Consider the following 6,446-nt stretch of genomic DNA (forward strand, 5'->3'; position numbering starts at 1 on the left):
CACGCTGTTAACATTTGACTAATTCTATTATTGTTGAGTGGAAACCGAATGTAAAAGTAGCAAAGTGCTGAACTACTGGACTTTAATTTCTAATGGCGCTATGTCATCATCCCGAAATGGTTTTTGGAGGTCTAGCCTACTAGTTTTACCCATTTAGCAATGCAACATGTAAATCACATTGGCAGTTTTGCATGAATTAGTGCCTCTTATTCATTTTTTTAATTGCAGTATGAGGATGTAAAGTTAAATTGTTGACACTAACTACATCTACAATTGCCAAAAGGTACTTATTTTTATTTTATTTTTAAAGTGAGGCAGGGGTTAAATCAGCTCGAATCAAAATATTACAAAGATTAAGTGGTCTCCTGTATACTAAACGTGGTAGTTTTTCAAAGCATTTCTTGAGATTAGGGTCAATGTCCACAATATGCCAATGTTTAAGTTTTAAGTAATGTGATCCTTGATTAATCACCTAAAGGATTGTTGGTTCAAATTTTACATTTTCTGATGAAGAGCCTGCGTACTTGAAACGTTACCTGTGTGAGAGTCCATTATTAAAATTCAGATTGTTTTATTCCGTCTATTGCTATATGGTTATCACTGTCAATCAAAATCAATTGTGCATTAACATATGGTTGTCAATCCATAAACTTTGCAATGTGTAGTTTGCAGCATGAAAAATATAATACAGAAAGCGAGTAGGGCTGGACCCGAATATTCGAATATTCGTTCGGTGAGTTGGTATTCGATTTGATAATTTGACATTTGAATTTTTTTTTTTTTTTTGCACACCTGGCATCCCCCTCGAAATGGTTCTCATTCGCGCTTGAATATGTTCAACACTATAAAATCTGACGAAATACAATACTCTTTTTTACAATTATCTTATATAGCCTAGCCATTTTTAATAGGATGGGCAGTTGAAGGAACCCAACCTCGTTATACTTAATAAATATATTTGCTGCTTCTTGGCCTGCTGAAGTGTTCCTGCAACGGGAGTATTCTCTGGCTAGAGCGCAGAACAGCGGAGTGTGTGTGGACAGAAGCGCATGTCTGAGCTTGTATTTTTGGGTTAAGCTGCGTTGCTTTGACATTGTGGAAAATAGAATAATAGAAACAAAATGTATTAAGCTTTTTACCCGTTATTATCAACACATTAAATTAATTAAATTAATCTCGTTTTTAATTTAACTTAATTTTGTTTTTCTTTATTTAAATTTAGTTTTGTTTTTTTAAAATTTCGTTTTTCTTTATTTACATTTAGTTTTTTCTTTATTTAAATTTTGTTTTTCTTTATTTAAATCTACCCTTTACGGTGTCAGTAATTTGTTAGTCAGAAAAATATTAGACTACCTTATTAAAAATATTGCTTAAGTTAACAGACCTGTGTGTGTGTGTGTGTGTGTGTGTGTGTGTTACGTGCGAGTGTATTTACTTTGTGTTGTTCATGGGGAAGATGTGTTTAATATCACTAGTGCAGTGTCCGTTCTCAGAGCATATAAGCCCTGCTCGCGTGAGGCGCGCCACTTCCCGCTCGCGTTGTTCTGTAGTTTATTAAACGTTTATTAATTCTGAACGTGTCGCGTCTCGCATGTCTATCTATATTGCACCAAATGCGACACTGCACTCCCTTGTGAAGTCGATTGGATTAACGGTTCTTGAAATAATCAAAATGCAAACGGACAGAAAGACACAGACACATACTGCCTTTATTAGAGAGAAGAATATGTTCAGCACCCTCTCTCCGAAGCTTCGAATATTCAATGTTCATTACTACCGAAGCTTCGAAGCTCAAAAAATGGTATTCGGACCAGCCCTAAAAGCGAGCAGAGACCACTGCTATTATAATCAAAGCTGCACTCTTGCGATAACACCCGTTATCGTTTACTACATTTAGTAAACTCAAATTTCCAAGTTGTGACTTATTTTCACATTTCGAGTTAACTAAAATTAAAATTAAGGCAGCATGAACATGGAAGCGTTTTAAAGCATGCCAGCTATCAGCCAAAAATTCCTGCATATCCTAAGATTATAAGCCATGCTACACACTTTCTGTTGTGCCACCCTAAGATTTTTACTGTCCCAATCTGGCCACCCCATTAAAAATATCCTGTCAGCTTGCCTCAGACTCGAGTATGAATAGGACTGGGACTTGTTGAAGATTTTAGCAGAATTACCTTAAGTGTGAACGTGTGACGAATTAGCATCATCGACCGCCAACCACTTCATAGCAAAGTTTAACACAACAATGCCATTCATTACAGCAGATTATGGAGGCCTGACAGAGATGCCATGACCTCTCAGATGGAATCTTAAATCAGGACAGCTATTTAGCATTCCTGTATTTGTATATAATGCCGGGACTCCCAACTTCCGGAGAGGTTCATAATGGCTGTTACGCCCCAAGTTGTACCCACCCAGAGAGAGGTGGCCAGGTTTGAAGGCCAAGGCAAACTGAGCACGCTGCCATGCTGGGGTTGGCTGCCCCTGCAAGAGGGCTGCATAATGGATGATGCCGAGGCCCTAGGTCTGACAGGTAATAATTCACTCCCCAGGGGTATGAGACCCCTCACTGGACTTAGGCAGCCAGGCAGGAACAACAGCTCTCATTCCACTGCACCCCAACTGCCTCATAACCCTCCTCTCCAGGTGCATCTCCAGCTATTGCCTACCCTGTTGCTACGGGTTACAACAATCAACATGAAATATGAGGGGCCATTATACTGCGGAGTGAACTCCCTAGAGTAACTAATTGAAACCGATCCATTGTGTCTCACAGCTGGTCCAGAACAGGTAGACGATAGTTGCTTAGTTCACATTCAAATGTAGAGAATGAAATGAATTGCATCTGTTCTATTCTAGAGTTTCAATCCATCATAAAAATTTCTATGAATAACTAAACCAGGGTAACAAGTCTCAAAAGTAAATTGTCCTCATCTGATGAAATAGGGAAAAAACAACAACGGTAGATGATGGCTTTGATCCAATTGTGGCACCAAGGCTATTTTAGCTCTCATTACCTATAAGAGCCATTAGGAGCACATAGCCATCCACGGTGCACGACTGGCATAACATCATTTAGGGCAAAACTACAGCAATGGAAATTGGAAATAAAATTACACCCAGGCTATATGCATCATTACCTTACCTAGAAGAGGCCATGATGGGCTGAGACAAAACCAGAGGTAAATTCAAAGAGAAAATGTCTCCTGTGTCCTGTACATGTCTGACCATCAAAGATCTCCTTCTAGACAAACAGGTTAATGATTATATAGGATCATTAGGGTTTAAACAAGGCTTTTAACCAAAATAAGGACTAGAGATGTCTGTACCTTTGCTTATTCTGAACAAAATTGGCAGCAAGATTGTTTTGCTTCAAAATGACAGTTAAATGATTGAGAAATATTCTCTGTAAAATAGCAAGAGCAATCTGCGAGCAATGTTGTTTGGACCCCAATGTTCTTCAAAATATCTTCTTTTTTTGTGCTCAGCAAGAGAAAGTCAGAACAAGAGAGCGTTGACCTCAAACAATACGAAAGTCAACAGTATATTCAATGGTAATTGTAATACAAACATATCTAAAAGTCTAAAAATCTGCAAAGTAAAGCAGAAAGAAAAGCTATTTAAGTGGAAAACATCACACTCTCTGACTGTATTCATAATACTGGAACCCATTAAAATTCTACTTTGGCCACTTCAGAATTACTGGTTGAATATTCTAAGAGCACTTATATTGCAATTATGGACCAAACCCACTTATTAAATAACAGTTATCAAATGTTTTTAAAAAAAGAAAAAAATACCAGAGGAAAATCTCTAATGATAGCTTAGTGAGCAATTTATTATTCAATAACATTTAGATGATTCAAGGCAACCTCGGGGTAGATACCAGAAATATACCTCCTGCACCCGGAGGGATGACCCCTCCAATTGCTTACGGCTGAATTTTGCAGGGACAAACGCGGTTTAAGAAAGCACGGTCAAACATCAAGCGATGCTAAGGGCAAGAACAGGGCTGTAGTGTACTGATCTATAACAAAGGTACCAGCAATGTACTCAAGTAAAGCATTTGTGTTATATCTTGTGCATTACTACAGATGCTTTTGTATTTGATGGATGACAGCCATAATTGCTCACTTTATGGACATAAATGGACGACATACTGTGCGTTTTATATAGCTAGCCTAGTTGTAAAAATATACCCTCATAATAGATTTTAAAAAATAACCCTGAAAATCAATTACAGTGGTCAAACATTGTCCTTTTTAAATAGCTAATTTCTGGCTGTGCTACGAACAGCATAGGCTGACTGTTACATTATCAAGAGATTTCGGTTTCAATTTAACCAAAGTCAACCTTTAAACTTACTATAACGCCAAAAATACCACACTAACTATTAAGGATGTTAAAAGTACAAGTAAATGTTGCTTTTAAACGCTCATGCGCGTGCACTCAGCTAGAGTGCTTGCGTACTCGACTGCGCACGGTCAAATGCACTTCTGTCAAAATGCAGTTCTTGGCAAGATATTGGACACGGTCAGCTTTGTCTCAAGTGAATGTACACAGAGACGGGACGAAAAAAAATCTGCATATGTCAAAATAGATCTGTGCATTAGGTCCTGCAGTTTATATGCAGCCTAAACCTCCTGCAGTCCATTATATCATTAATAACACTGAAAAATATTGGCAAGGAAAAAAGAAAATCACTACCTCACTGCTCTCATCTGGATAACTTTAAAGCATTAGCTTTAATGAAGCCCACTACTACAGATAGCTAGTGGAAAACGTCACGCACTCTTTGTTCCTTAATGCGTTTCTTTGTTCTCTCTTCATTTTGTTTACTTGTCTTACTGAAGTAAAGTTAAACTTAACTGAAAAATAGTCGAAGGCTACAAGCCATTTTGTTATTTAGATTTAATTCATTTGCACATTACAAATAGTTCAATAATGAAACAGTCAGGAGCCTATGATATTTAGAATAGTGAAATTTAACTGTAGCCTACGGACTAATGAAGTGTGACAACAATAAATAAAACTCTTATTAGCTAACGCTGTCATAAAAAGAAATAAAACAAAATTACAGAACTAGGTTTGGATATTGATATGACATTTATTTATTAACTGTTCAGTGGAAACAATCATTCCAATTCCTGCACTATCGAAACGATAAATGTTCGTAAGCGTAATGAATTCGCCGCCACGCTGCTGGTAAAGGTGCGCAACACGCTGAATGAACATCCTACTGCACTCTCAGCTCCGTGTCCAAGGCCAAACTCCTCTAAAAACCACCGACCAGCAGTCCAAAACCAGCAAGTCTATCTTTCTGGACCAGGATACTACGCTCTCGCTCTCTCTGTTCTACCATCCGACTGACTGAGTGCTGCGCGTGTTGTCTACACAACCGAAGGCTTTCGTGCAGAGCTTGTAACCGCAGACAGGGTGAGTGTTTCACGTGCAAACACTACAGGTTTGACTGGATAACGGAGATTATTCACATGTCATTATGTGTTTCTCAACATGACCAATGTGTGTTCCACGTTGTCAACAACTGTGTCACAGCATTAAAGATATTGTAAGTGGACAACCAAGCGGTTTTGATATTTAGGTGTGCAATCAAGACCAATGCCTACATATAGGGTATACACGTTTGAACTACACCTAAAACGAAAAAAAATATAAGCAGTAAATCAGATCAGAAACGCACTGTCTGTAGCAATAAAGGCTGCCTTCATGTAGGCACTGACTGCAATATTTACCGACCTGAAACGATACCTGCTTATTTTCCCCCAAACTGTGCAAAATATCGCAGTGTGTTTCCATCCTGCATAAACTTCGCTGGCTGTCACGGTCAGAGTTCAAATCATATAAACAGACACGAAGAAAAACTTCCAACAAAGGAGAAAAACAGCTCGTTTACCTTTGCTTTCTTTTTTTAATTGTCCTTTGTGCTCGTGCAGAGGGTTGATTCCTTGCAGACGCGAAGCTCGTCCGTGATGAAACACAGACGAAACGGAAAAGCTGGTTGTTAGTTTAGTGTTCCCTCAATTGGTTCATTGTCTTCATTAATCGCATTGGTAAGTGCGGAGCACCCCTTGGCACAGAGTTAACACACGCCTATGAAAAAGCAAGACTGCGCTAAAACTCTATTACATTGTGAACGACCGCTCGCAGGCCACACCCCTGGTTTTCGACTGACAGGTCGCTTGTCCAATCAGTAACCGCCGAAGTGTTTTGATGGTTCTCTTTAAAAGTTTGTCATAAACCCGCCCAAAACGTGAACTGTTTGAACTGTAGATCCTTCCTTGTACATGACTAATAGTCCATTACATGTCCAAAACAGCTGGCCAGAAAGAGTCTGATGGCCATAGCATTTTGAGTTACCTCATAAAATGAAGCCGTTTGTTCCAATATGTGGATGTGTAACACATTTAGCATACACACAAAAA

At 38.7% G+C, this 6,446-nt stretch overlaps 1 protein-coding gene across 5 annotated transcripts in view; it reads right to left on the reverse strand.

Annotated features, from left to right (window-relative positions):
• The window catches only part of sema6cb (semaphorin 6Cb), a 146,992-nt gene extending 140,839 nt beyond the window's left edge, over positions 1-6,153 (reverse strand). For 2 of the 5 annotated variants that reach the window (XM_079894536.1, XM_079894535.1), the window contains exon 1: positions 5,918-6,132. The gene's annotated coding sequence lies outside the window, so the exon portion shown is untranslated. Of the gene's footprint in view, positions 1-5,917 lie in introns of all 5 variants that reach the window. The other 3 variants (XM_079894538.1, XM_079894537.1, XM_079894534.1) reach the window with 2 other exon arrangements.
• Between the last annotated feature and the right edge of the window lie 293 nt (positions 6,154-6,446).

Source organism: Squalius cephalus (genome assembly GCF_949319135.1).
Source record: "Squalius cephalus genome assembly, chromosome: 15".
NCBI lineage: Eukaryota > Metazoa > Chordata > Actinopteri > Cypriniformes > Leuciscidae > Squalius > Squalius cephalus.